Source organism: Oncorhynchus keta, unplaced genomic scaffold, assembly GCF_023373465.1.
Source record: "Oncorhynchus keta strain PuntledgeMale-10-30-2019 unplaced genomic scaffold, Oket_V2 Un_contig_15428_pilon_pilon, whole genome shotgun sequence".
Taxonomy (NCBI): Eukaryota; Metazoa; Chordata; class Actinopteri; order Salmoniformes; family Salmonidae; genus Oncorhynchus; species Oncorhynchus keta.
The window spans coordinates 29,101-44,563 of record NW_026279310.1 but is presented as its reverse complement, the minus strand read 5'-3'; the positions used below and the strand labels follow the sequence as shown (position 1 = coordinate 44,563).

Sequence of the window (15,463 nt, the reverse complement as noted above, 5' to 3'; positions counted from 1 at the left end):
CTGTATGCTGCTGTATGCTGCTGTAATGCTACTATGTGCTGCTGTGTGCTGCTGATGTGCTGCTGTATAGCTGCTGTGTGCTGCTGTGTGCTGCTAATGTGCTTTGCTGTGGTGTGCTGCTGTGTGCTGCTGTATGCTGCTGTATGTGCATGCTGCTATATGCTACTATGTGCTGCTGTATGCTGCTATATACTGCTGTATGCTACTATATGCTACTATACTACTATAAGCACCTGGTATCAACATCAGGGAGCTCTGAAGTGGAGACGTCACTAAACGTGACCTAGTGATTGCGAGGATGCTACTATATGCTACTGCTAACTAGCTGCTGTATGCTACTGTATGCTACTATATGCTACTATATGCTAGCTGTATGCTGCTATATGCTACTATATGCTACTGTATGCTACTGTGTATGCTGCTGTATGCTACTGTATGCTGCTGTGTGCTGCTGTATGCTACTGTGTGCTGCTGTATGCTACTATGTGCTGCTATGTGCTACTATATGCTGCTGTGTATGCTGCTGTATGCTGCTATGTGCTGCTGTATGCTGTATATACTACTATATACTACTATATACTACTATAAACACCTGGTATTACAGCATCAAGGACCTGGTCGACATCACCAAACAGCCTGTGGTGAGATGCTACTATATACTACTGTATACTACTGTATACTACTATATACACTGGTATTACAACATCATATACTACTAAACAGCTGTGGTGAGATACTACTATATACTACTATATACTACTGTATACTACTATATACTACTGTATACTACTATAAACACCTGGTATTACAACATCAAGGACCTGGTCGACATCACTAAACAGCCTGTGGTGAGATGCTACTATATACTACTGTATACTACTATATACTACTATATACTACTATATACTACTGTATACTACTATATACTACTATATGCTGATATGCTACTATATACTACTATATACTGACTGTATACTACTATATACTACTATATACTACTATATACTACTGTATACTACTATATACTACTATATACTACTATATACTACTATATACTACTGTATACTACTATATACTACTATATACTACTGTATGCTACTATATACTACTATATACTACTGTATACTACTATATACACCTGGTATTACAACATCAAGGACCTGGTCGACATCACCAAACAGCCTGTGGTGAGATGCTACTATATACTACTATATACTACTATATACTACTGTATACTACTATATACTACTATATACTACTATATACTACTGTATACTACTATATACTACTATATACTACTATATACTACTATATACTACTATATACTACTATATACTACTATATACTACTGTATACTACTATATACTACTATACTACTGTATACTACTATATACTACTATATACTACTGTATGCTACTATATACTACTGTATACTACTATATACACTACTATTACAAACATCAGGACCTGGTATCACCAAACAGCCTGTGGTGAGGATGTATATATACTACTATATACTACTGTATGCTACTATATACTACTATATACTACTGTATGCTACTATATACTACTATAAACACCTGGTATCACCAGACAGCCTGTGGTGAGATGCTACTATATACTACTGTATGCTACTATATACTACTATAAACTACTGTGTGAGATGCTGCTGCTATATACTACTATATGCTACTATATACTACTATATATACTACTATAAACACCTGGTATTACTGCATCACTGGTGAGATACTACTATATACTATAAACACCTGGTATTATGCATACTAAAATATGTGGTGAGATGCTACTATATACTACTATATACTACTATACTACTATATACTACTATAAACCTGGTGTTACACATCACCAAACAACCTGTGGTGAGATACTACTATATACTACTATATACTACTGTATGCTGTATATGCTACTGTATACTACTGTATGCTACTATATGCTACTATATACTACTGTATACTACTATATACTACTGTATGCTACTATATACTACTATATACTACTGTATACTACTGTATGCTACTATATACTACTATATATACTGTGTATGCTACCTATGCTATATACTACTGTATACTACTATATACTACTATATACTACTGTATGCTACTATATACTACTATATACTACTGTATACTACTATATACAACTATAAACACCTGGTATTACAACATCAAGGACCTGGTCGACATCACCAAACAGCCTGTGGTGAGATGCTACTATATACTACTATATACTACTATATACTACTGTATACTACTGTATACACCTGGTATTACAACATCAAGGACCTGGTCGACATCACCAAACAGCCTGTGGTGAGATGCTACTATATACTACTATATACTACTGTATACTACTGTATACTACTATAAACACCTGGTATTACAACATCAAGGACCTGGTCGACATCACAAACAGCCTGTGGTGAGATGCTACTATATACTACTATATACTACTGTATACAACTATATACTACTGTATACTACTGTATAACTATATACTACTGTATACTACTATATACTACTATATACTACTATATGCTACTATATATACTATATACTACTATATACAACTATATACTACTGTATGCTACTATATACTACTATATATGCTACTATATACTACTATATACTACTGTATACTACTGTATACTACTATATACTACTATATACTACTACTACTGTATGCTACTATATACTACTATATACTACTGTATACTATACACCTGGTATTACAACATCAAGGACCTGGTCGACATCACCAAACAGCCTGTGGTGAGATGCTACTATATACTACTATATACTACTATATACTACTGTATACTACTATATACTACTATATACTACTGTATACTACTATATACTACTATATACTACTATATACTACTGTATTACTATATACTACTGTATACTACTATATACTACTGTATACTACTATATACTACTATATACTACTATATGCTACTATGCTACTATATGCTACTATATACTACTATATGCTACTATATACTACTATATACTACTATATACTACTGTATGCTACTATATACTACTGTATACTACTATATACTACTATATACTACTATATACACTATACAACATCTGGACCTATCGACATCACCAAACAGCCTGTGGTGAGATGCTACTATATACTACTATATACTACTGTATACTACTATATACTACTATATACTACTGTATACTACTATATACTACTATAAACACCTGGTATTAAACATCACCAGACAGCCTGTGGTGAGATGCTATGACTATATACTACTATATACTACTATATACTACTGTATACTACTACTATATAAACACCTGGTATTACACATCACCAAACAACCTGTGGTGAGATGCTACTATATACTACTATATACTACTGTACTACTATATACTACTATACTACACTATACTACCAGTGGTATACTATATACTACTATATACTACTATAAACACCTGGTATTACTACATCACCAAACAGCCTGTGGTGAGATGCTACTATATACTACTATATACTACTATATGGTACTATATACTACTGTATACTACTATATACTACTATAAACACCTGGTATTACAACATCACCAGACAGCCTGTGGTGAGATGCTACTATATACTACTATATACTACTGTATACTACTATATACTACTGTATATACTATATACTACTATAAACCTGTTACTACATCACCAAACAACCTGTGGTGAGATGCTACTATATACTACTATATACTACTATATACTACTATATACTACTATAAACACCTGGTATTACTACATCACCAAACAACCAGTGGTGAGATACTACTATATACTACTATATACTACTGTATACTGCTATATACTACTATATACTACTGTATGCTACTATATACTACTATATACTGTATATACTACTATATACTACTATATACTACTATATACTACTATATACTACTGTATGCTACTATATACTACTATATACTACTGTATACTACTGTATACTACTATATACTACTATATACTACTGTATACTACTGTATACTACTGTATACTACAATATACACCTGGTATTACGACATCAAGGACCTGGTCGACATCACCAAACAACCTGTGGTGAGATGCTACTATATACTACTATATACTACTGTATACTACTATATACTACTGTATACTACTATATACTACTGTATACTACTATAAACACCTGGTATTACAACATCAAGGACCTGGTCGACATCACCAAACAACCTGTGGTGAGATGCTACTATATACTACTATATACTACTGTATACTACTATATACTACTGTATACAACTATATACTACTGTATGCTACTATATACTACTGTATACAACTATATACTACTATATACTACTGTATACTACTATATACTACTATATACTACTGTATGCTACTATATACTACTATATACTACTGTATACTACTATATACTACTGTATACTACTATAAACTACTATAAACACCTGGTATTACTACATCACCAAACAACCTGTGGTGAGATACTACTATATACTACTATAAACACCTGGTATTACGACATCACCAAACAGCCTGTGGTGAGATACTACTATATACTACTATATACTACTATATACTACTGTATGCTACTATATACTACTATATACTACTGTATGCTACTATATACTACTATATACTACTATATACTACTGTATACTACTATATACTACTATATACTACTGTATGCTACTATATACTACTATATACTACTGTATACTACTATATACTACTGTATGCTACTATATACTACTATATACTACTATATTCTACTATAAACACCTGGTATTACTACATCACCAAACAACCAGTGGTGAGATGCTACTATATACTACTGTATGCTACTATATACTACTATATACTACTGTATACTACTATATACTACTGTATACTACTATAAACTACTATAAACACCTGGTATTACTACATCACCAAACAACCTGTGGTGAGATACTACTATATACTACTATAAACACCTGGTATTACGACATCACCAAACAGCCTGTGGTGAGATACTACTATATACTACTATATACTACTATATACTACTATATACTACTATATACTACTATAAACACCTGGTATTACTACATCACCAAACAACCTGTGGTGAGATGCTACTATATACTACTATATACTACTATAAACACCTGGTATTACTACATCACCAAACAACCTGTGGTGAGATACTACTATATACTACTATATACTACTGTATACTACTATATACTACTATATACTACTATATACACCTGGTATTACTACATCACCAAACAACCTGTGGTGAGATACTACTATATACTACTATATACTACTGTATACTACTATAAACACCTGGTATTACTACATCACCAAACAACCTGTGGTGAGATACTACTATATACTACTATATACACCTGGTATTACAACATCACCAAACAACCTGTGGTGAGATACTACTATATACTACTATATACTACTATAAACACCTGGTATTACTACATCACCAAACAACCTGTGGTGAGATACTACTATATACTACTATATACTACTATATACACCTGGTATTACTACATCACCAAACAACCAGTGGTGAGATACTACTATATACTACTATATACTACTATATACTACTATAAACTACTATATACTACTATATACTACTGTATACTACTATATACTACTATATACTACTGTATGCTACTATAAACACCTGGTATTACGACATCAAGGACCTGGTCGACATCACCAAACAACCTGTGGTGAGATACTACTATATACTACTATATACTACTATAAACACCTGGTATTACGACATCACCAAACAGCCTGTGGTGAGATACTACTATATACTACTATATACTACTGTATGCTACTATATACTACTGTATGCTACTATATACTACTATATACTGCTGTATACTACTATATACTACTATATACTACTATATACTACTATATACACCTGGTATTACAACATCACCAAACAACCTGTGGTGAGATACTACTATATACTACTATATACTACTGTATACTACTATATACACCTGGTATTACTACATCACCAAACAACCTGTGGTGAGATACTACTATATACTACTATATACTACTGTATACTACTATAAACACCTGGTATTACTACATCACCAAACAACCTGTGGTGAGATACTACTATATACTACTATATACTACTGTATACTACTATATACTACTATATACAACTATAAACACCTGGTAGACTACATCACCAAACAACCAGTGGTGAGATACTACTATATACTACTGTATACTACTATATACTACTATATACTACTGTATGCTACTATATACTACTATATACTACTGTATACTACTATATACTACTATATACTACTTACTGTATGCTACTATATACTACTGTATACTACTATATACACCTGGTATTACTACATCACCAAACAACCAGTGGTGAGATGCTACTATATACTACTATAAACACCTGTTATTACTACATCACCAAACAACCAGTGGTGAGATGCTACTATATACTACTATATACTACTATATACTACTATATACTACTGTATGCTACTATATACTACTATATACTACTGTATACTACTATATACTACTATATACTACTAACTGTATGCTACTATATACTACTATATACTACTATAAACACCTGGTATTACTACATCACCAAACAACCTGTGGTGAGATGCTACTATATACTACTATATACTACTATAAACACCTGGTATTACTACATCACCAAACAACCTGTGGTGAGATGCTACTATATACTACTATATACTACTATAAACACCTGGTATTACTACATCACCAAACAACCTGTGGTGAGATACTACTATATACTACTATATACTACTGTATACTACTATATACACCTGGTATTACTACATCACCAAACAACCTGTGGTGAGATACTACTATATACTACTATATACTACTATATACTACTGTATACTACTATATACTACTATATACTACTTACTGTATGCTACTATATACTACTTACTGTATGCTACTATATACTACTGTATACTACTATATACACCTGGTATTACTCATCACCAAACAACCAGTGGTGAGATGCTACTATATACTACTATATACTACTGTATGCTACTATATACTACTATATACTACTATATACTACTGTATACTACTATATACTACTATATACTACTGTATACTACTATATACTACTGTATGAGGTACTATATACTACTATATACTACTATATACTACTATAAACACCTGGTATTACAACATCACCAAACAACCTGTGGTGAGATACTACTATATACTACTATATACTACTATATACACCTGGTATTACAACATCACCAAACAACCTGTGGTGAGATACTACTATATACTACTATATACTACTATATACACCTGGTATTACTACATCACCAAACAACCTGTGGTGAGATACTACTATATACTACTGTATACTACTGTATACTACTATATACTACTATATACTACTGTATACTACTATATACTACTATATACTACTGTATACACCTGGTATTACAACATCACCAAACAACCTGTGGTGAGATACTACTATATACTACTATATACTACTATATACTACTATAAACTACTATATACTACTGTATACTACTATATACTACTATATACTACTGTATACTACTGTATACTACTATATACTACTATATACTACTATAAACACCTGGTATTACAACATCACCAAACAACCTGTGGTGAGATGCTACTATATACTACTGTATACTACTGTATACTACTATATACTACTGTATACTACTATATACTACTGTATACTACTATATACTACTATATACTACTATATACACCTGGTATTACTACATCACCAAACAACCTGTGGTGAGATACTACTATATACTACTATATACTACTGTATACTACTATATACTACTATATACTACTATAAACACCTGGTATTATAACATCACCAAACAACCTGTGGTGAGATACTACTATATACTACTATATACTACTATATACTACTATATACACCTGGTATTACTACATCACCTGCTGCCATCTATGTTTCAGTCTGAGGTAGAGACGGATGCCTAATGAACGGGTCGTCTGAGGTGGTTTGTATTTCAATCTGAGGTAGAGACGGATGCCTAATGAACGGGTCGTCTGTTTTGTATTTCAGTCTGAGGTAGAGACGGATGCCTAATGAGCGGATGCCTAATGAGCGGGTCTGAGGTGGTTTGTATTTCAGTCTGAGGTAGAGACGGATGCCTAATGAGCGGGTCGTCTGAGGTGGATTTTTATCTGGTCAAGTTAGTGATGTAATACTTTACACAATATTTCCTTTTGTACATAAAGAGATGAAACAGGGAATTCAAGACCAGACTGGAAACTCAACACTCTTTCCTGCTCCCTATTCCTGTGTGATAGTAGTCTATTATAATACAACACCTTAACTCTCCCATGTCCCCCCCCCGTCTCTCCTCCTCCCGTCTCTCCTCCTCTGTCTCTCCTCCTCTCTCTCTCCCTCTCCTCTCCCTCCCCTCTCTCCTCTCTCTCCTCTCCCTTCCCCTCTCTCCTCTCCCTCCCCTCTCTCTCTCTCTCCTCTCCCTCCCCTCTCCCTCCCCTCTCTCTCTCCTCTCTCTCTCCTCTCCCTTCCTCTCCCTCCCCTCTCTCTCTCCTCTCCCTTCCTCTCCCTCCCCTCTCTCTCTCTCTCTCCTCTGTCTCTCCTGTCTCTCCTCTGTCTCTCCTCTCCTCTCCCTCCCCCTGTCTCTCCTCTCCTCTGTCTCTCCCTCTCCCTCCCGTCTCTCCTCTCCCTTCCCCCTCTCTCCTCCCCTCTCTCTCTCCTCTCCCTCCCGTCTCTCTCCCCCCTTCATTCAGAGTTACCTGAAAGAGATTCTGCGTGACATCGGCATCTACAACGTGAAGGGAACCCACAAGAACACGTGGGAGCTGAAGCCCGAGTACAGACACTACCAGGGAGGAGAGGAGGAGGAGAAGGAGACCGACGACTAGCCTGGTCTGGGACCTCCAGCCTCCTAGAGAGCTCACCACTAGGAGGACGACTAGCCTGGTCTGGGACCTCCAGCCTCCTAGAGAGCTCACCACTAGGAGGACGACTAGCCTGGTCTGGGACCTCCAGCCTCCTAGAGAGCTCACCACTAGGAGAAGGACGACTAGCCTGGTCTGGGCCCTCCCTAGAGAGCATCGTTTTGGTTTTTATAGACGCAGAGCAATAAAGTTGTGAATCTGATGTGTTGAGTTGGCCAGTTAGGACCCCGGTCCTATACTTCATGTCGGTCAAGTCACACCCTATTCCCTATATAGTGCACTACTTTAAACCAGGACCCTGGTCAAATTTAGTGTACTATTTAGGGAATAGGGTGCCACTTTGGGGACACGTTTGAAGGATTCCTACTATTCTGAACAGTGAGATGCTTTAGGTTCATCTCACCTGGGCCACTATGTATTCCTGTGTGTTTGTGGGATCTGACCGATCCTTCGGAAGTGTTCGGTTTACAGACACGGCTACCAAGGATCAATACGTACAAGTTGTTTATAAAAATATGATTTTAACGACTTTTGGAATTAAAATAAAAATGTTTTTGTAAAAAAAAAAAAAAAATCTACCAGTCTACTTTTCTCTAGAAATTAGGAGTTACTCTTGTAGAGATGTGATCTCACTAATCTGTGTGCAGTTGGATAACGGGAAGGTCCTGAGCAGAAATATGAAATCTGTATCAAGTGTCTGACTGGGAGTCCTGATCTAGGATCAGGTTCCTGATAAGCCACCAATAGAACCAGAGGTCATCTGTATCGTGTCTGATCTAGGATCAGGTTCCTGATAAGCCACCAATAGAACCAGAGGTCATCTGTATCATGTCTGATCTAGGATCAGGTTCCTGATAAGCCACCAATAGAACCAGAGGTCATCTGTATCATGTCTGATCTAGGATCAGGTTCCTGATAAGCCACCAATAGAACCAGAGGTCATCTGTATCGTGTCTGATCTAGGATCAGGTTCCTGATAAGCCACCAATAGAACCAGAGGTCATCTGTATCATGTCTGATCTAGGATCAGGTTCCTGATAAGCCACCAATAGAACCAGAGGTCATCTGTATCGTGTCTGATCTAGGATCAGGTTCTGATAAGCCACCAATAGAACCAGAGGTCATCTGTATCGTGTCTGATCTAGGATCAGGTTCCTGATAAGCCACCAATAGAACCAGAGGTCAGCTGTATCGTGTCTGATCTAGGATCAGGTTCCTGATAAGCCACCAATAGAACCAGAGGTCAGCTGTATCGTGTCTGATCTAGGATCAGGTTCCTGATAAGCCACCAATAGAACCAGAGGTCATCTGTATCATGTCTGATCTAGGATCAGGTTCCTGATAAGCCACCAATAGAACCAGAGGTCATCTGTATCGTGTCTGACTTGGGAGTGCTGACCTAGGAACAGATCCCACCTATCCATGGAAACCTAAAACTGATCCTAGACCAGCCTTCCTACCGAAACGCTTGATATAAATACAGGATGGGATTCCTTCTACGACAGATGGTTTTAAAACTAGAGGATTTATATCTGTCTGGATGAACCCAGCCCAGAGGGAACGGCCGAATGGGATTCCCTCTAAAACTAGAGGATTTATCTGTCTGGATGAACCCAGCCCAGAGGGAACGGCCGAATGGGATTCCCTCTAAAACTAGAGGATTTATCTGTCTGGATGAACCCAGCCCAGAGGGAACGGCCGAATGGGATTCCCTCTAAAACTAGAGGATTTATATCTGTCTGGATGAACCCAGCCCAGAGGGAACGGCCGAATGGGATTCCTCTAAAACTAGAGGATTTATATCTGTCTGGATGAACCCAGCCCAGAGGGAACGGCCGAATGGGATTCCTCTAAAACTAGAGGATTTATCTGTCTGGATGAACCCAGCCCAGAGGGAACGGCCGAATGGGATTCCCTCTAAAACTAGAGGATTTATATCTGTCTGGATGAACCCAGCCCAGAGGAACGGCCGAATGGGATTCCCTCTAAAACTAGAGGATTTATATCTGTCTGGATGAACCCAGCCCAGAGGAACGGCCGAATGGGATTCCCTCTAAAACTAGAGGATTTATATCTGTCTGGATGAACCCAGCCCAGAGGGAACGGCCGAATGGGATTCCCTCTAAAACTAGAGGATTTATATCTGTCTGGATGAACCCAGCCCAGAGGAACGACCGAATGGGATTCCTCTAAAACTAGAGGATTTATATCTGTCTGGATGAACCCAGCCCAGAGGAACGGCCGAATGGGATTCCTTCTAAAACTAGAGGATTTATATCTGTCTGGATGAACCCAGCCCAGAGGGAACGGCCGAATGGGATTCCCTCTAAAACTAGAGGATTTATATCTGTCTGGATGAACCCAGCCCAGAGGGAACGGCCGAATGGGATTCCCTCTAAAACTAGAGGATTTATATCTGTCTGGATGAGCCCAGAGGAACGGCCGAATGGGATTCCCTCTAAAACTAGAGGATTTATATCTGTCTGGATGAACCCAGCCCAGAGGGAACGGCCGAATGGGATTCCCTCTAAAACTAGAGGATTTATATCTGTCTGGATGAACCCAGCCCAGAGGAACGGCAGAATGGGATTCCCTCTAAAACTAGAGGATTTATATCTGTCTGGATGAACCCAGCCCAGAGGGAACGGCCGAATGGGATTCCCTCTAAAACTAGAGGATTTATATCTGTCTGGATGAACCCAGCCCAGAGGGAACGGCCGAATGGGATTCCCTCTAAAACTAGAGGATTTATATCTGTCTGGATGAACCCAGCCCAGAGGGAACGGCGAATGGGATTCCCTCTAAAACTAGAGGATTTATATCTGTCTGGATGAGCCCAGAGGAACGGCCGAATGGGATTCCCTCTAAAACTAGAGGATTTATATCTGTCTGGATGAACCCAGCCCAGAGGGAACGGCCGAATGGGATTCCCTCTAAAACTAGAGGATTTATATCTGTCTGGATGAACCCAGCCCAGAGGGAACGGCCGAATGGGATTCCCTCTAAAACTAGAGGATTTATATCTGTCTGGATGAAGCCAGCCCAGAGGGAACGGCCGAATGGGATTCCCTCTAAAACTAGAGGATTTATATCTGTCTGGATGAACCCAGCCCAGAGGAACGGCCGAATGGGATTCCCTCTAAAACTAGAGGATTTATATCTGTCTGGATGAGCCCAGAGGGAACGGCCGAATGGGATTCCCTCTAAAACTAGAGGATTTATATCTGTCTGGATGAAGCCAGCCCAGAGGGAACGGCCGAATGGGATTCCCTCTAAAACTAGAGGATTTATATCTGTCTGGATGAACCCAGCCCAGAGGGAACGGCCGAATGGGATTCCCTCTAAAACTAGAGGATTTATATCTGTCTGGATGAGCCCAGAGGGAACGGCCGAATGGGATTCCCTCTAAAACTAGAGGATTTATATCTGTCTGGATGAACCCAGCCCAGAGGGAACGGCGAACGGGATTCCCTCTAAAACTAGAAGGATTTATATTTGTCTGGATGAACCCAGCCCAGAGGGAACGGCCGAATGGGATTCCCTCTAAAACTAGAGGATTTATATCTGTCTGGATGAACCCAGCCCAGAGGGAACGGCCGAATGGGATTCCTTCTAAAACTAGAGGATTTATATCTGTCTGGATGAACCCAGCCCAGAGGAACGGCCGAATGGGATTCCCTCTAAAACTAGAGGATTTATATCTGTCTGGATGAACCCAGCCCAGAGGGAACGGCCGAATGGGATTCCCTCTAAAACTAGAGGATTTATATCTGTCTGGATGAGCCCAGAGGGAACGGCCGAATGGGATTCCCTCTAAAACTAGAGGATTTATATCTGTCTGGATGAACCCAGCCCAGAGGAACGGCCGAATGGGATTCCCTCTAAAACTAGAGGATTTATATCTGTCTGGATGAACCCAGCCCAGAGGGAACGGCCGAATGGGATTCCCTCTAAAACTAGAGGATTTATATCTGTCTGGATGAACCCAGCCCAGAGGGAACGGCCGAATGGGATTCCCTCTAAAACTAGAGGATTTATATCTGTCTGGATGAACCCAGCCCAGAGGGAACGGCCGAATGGGATTCCCTCTAAAACTAGAGGATTTATATCTGTCTGGATGAACCCAGCCCAGAGGAACGGCCGAATGGGATTCCTTCTAAAACTAGAGGATTTATATCTGTCTGGATGAACCCAGCCCAGAGGGAACGGCCGAATGGGATTCCTCTAAAACTAGAGGATTTATATCTGTCTGGATGAACCCAGCCCAGAGGGAACGGCCGAATGGGATTCCCTCTAAAACTAGAGGATTTATATCTGTCTGGATGAACCCAGCCCAGAGGGAACGGCCGAATGGGATTCCCTCTAAAACTAGAGGATTTATATCTGTCTGGATGAACCCAGCCCAGAGGGAACGGCCGAATGGGATTCCCTCTAAAACTAGAGGATTTATATCTGTCTGGATGAACCCAGAGGGAACGGCTGTGTTTGAGAGCACCAACACTGATGTATCATGGGTAAATTGTGACTGACTGCTGTACATAATATCGAGCAGATAAATATACACGATGCAAGATTATCAGTCAGTTGACTCACCTTTAAAGGCCGGCCTCCATGCCGAACACAGTATGGACCCAACAGAACCAAATGTTAACCAACAGTATGGACCCAACAGAACCAAATGTTAACCAACAGTATGGACCCAACAGAACAGGGACCAGAACCCAATGTTAACCAACACAGTATGGACCCAACAGAACCAAATGTTAACAAACACAGTATGGACCCAACAGAACAGAGACCAGAACCCAATGTTAACCAACAGTATGGACCCAACAGAACAGAGACCAGAACCCAATGTTAATCAACACAGTATGGACCCAACAGAACCCAATGTTAACCAACAGTATGGACCCAACAGAACCCAATGTTAACCAACACAGTATGGACCCATCAGAACAGAGACCAGAACCCAATGTTAACAAACACAGTATGGACCCATCAGAACAGAGACCAGAACCCAATGTTAACACAGTATGGACCCAACAGAACAGAGACCAGAACCCAATGTTAACACAGTATGGACCCATCAGAATAGGGACCAGAACCCAATGTTAACACAGTATGGACCCATCAGAATAGGGACCAGAACCCAATGTTAACACAGTATGGACCCAACAGAACAGAGACCAGAACCCAATGTTAACACAGTATGGACCCAACAGAACAGAGACCAGAACCCAATGTTAATCAACACAGTATGGACCCAACAGAACCCAATGTTAACCAACAGTATGGACCCAACAGAACCCAATGTTAACCAACAGAACCCAATGTTAACCAACAGCATGGACCCAACAGAACAGGGACCAGAACCCAATGTTAATCAACACAGTATGGACCCAACAGAACCCAATGTTAACCAACAGTATGGACCCAACAGAATAGGGACCAGAACCCAATGTTAACCAACACAGTATGGACCCCAACAGAACCAAATGTTAACCAACAGTATGGACCCAACAGAATAGGGACCAGAACCCAATGTTAACCAACACAGCATGGACCCAACAGAACCAAATGTTAACCAACAGTATGGACCCATCAGAACAGAGACCAGAACCCAATGTTAACCAACACAGTATGGACCCAACAGAACCAAATGTTAACAAACACAGTATGGACCCATCAGAATAGGGACCAGAACCCAATGTTAACACAGTATGGACCCAACAGAACAGAGACCAGAACCCAATGTTAATCAACACAGTATGGACCCAACAGAACCCAATGTTAACCAACAGTATGGACCCAACAGAACCCAATGTTAACCAACACAGTATGGACCCATCAGAACAGAGACCAGAACCCAATGTTAACAAACACAGTATGGACCCATCAGAACAGAGACCAGAACCCAATGTTAACACAGTATGGACCCAACAGAACAGAGACCAGAACCCAATGTTAACACAGTATGGACCCATCAGAATAGGGACCAGAACCCAATGTTAACACAGTATGGACCCATCAGAATAGGGACCAGAACCCAATGTTAACACAGTATGGACCCAACAGAACAGAGACCAGAACCCAATGTTAACACAGTATGGACCCAACAGAACAGAGACCAGAACCCAATGTTAATCAACACAGTATGGACCCAACAGAACCCAATGTTAACCAACAGTATGGACCCAACAGAACCCAATGTTAACCAACAGAACCCAATGTTAACCAACAGCATGGACCCAACAGAACAGGGACCAGAACCCAATGTTAATCAACACAGTATGGACCCAACAGAACCCAATGTTAACCAACAGAATAGGGACCAGAACCCAATGTTAACCAACACAGTATGGACCCCAACAGAACCAAA

General features: G+C 39.3%; 3 long non-coding RNA genes across 14 annotated transcripts; 1 reads left to right on the top strand and 2 right to left on the bottom strand.

Moving 5' to 3' along the window:
- Window positions 1-1,090: 1,090 nt before the first annotated feature.
- On the bottom strand, window positions 1,091-7,963 carry LOC127918978 (uncharacterized). 9 transcript variants are annotated; one of them, XR_008101612.1, is made up of 6 exons: window positions 7,884-7,963; window positions 7,294-7,569; window positions 6,721-6,838; window positions 5,996-6,185; window positions 5,448-5,591; window positions 5,070-5,303 (listed from the first exon to the last, which is right to left on the bottom strand). It is a non-coding gene; the product is annotated as an uncharacterized LOC127918978 (long non-coding RNA). The 9 variants fall into 9 exon arrangements; XR_008101611.1 differs by lacking the exons at window positions 5,070-5,303; window positions 5,996-6,185 and adding an exon at window positions 1,091-1,138 and having other exon boundaries at window positions 6,695-6,864; window positions 7,320-7,569; XR_008101610.1 differs by lacking the exon at window positions 5,996-6,185 and having other exon boundaries at window positions 5,071-5,303; window positions 6,695-6,864; window positions 7,320-7,569.
- On the top strand, window positions 1,128-9,658 carry LOC127918976 (uncharacterized). Of its 4 annotated transcripts, none has more exons than XR_008101603.1 (2): window positions 1,128-1,187; window positions 8,914-9,658. It is a non-coding gene; the product is annotated as an uncharacterized LOC127918976 (long non-coding RNA). The 4 variants fall into 4 exon arrangements; XR_008101606.1 differs by lacking the exon at window positions 1,128-1,187 and adding an exon at window positions 2,185-2,232; XR_008101605.1 differs by lacking the exon at window positions 1,128-1,187 and adding an exon at window positions 2,295-2,342.
- LOC127918977 (uncharacterized) lies at window positions 8,944-9,316 on the bottom strand. Its single transcript, XR_008101607.1, has 2 exons — window positions 9,170-9,316; window positions 8,944-9,115 (listed from the first exon to the last, which is right to left on the bottom strand). It is a non-coding gene; the product is annotated as an uncharacterized LOC127918977 (long non-coding RNA).
- Window positions 9,659-15,463: the final 5,805 nt, after the last annotated feature.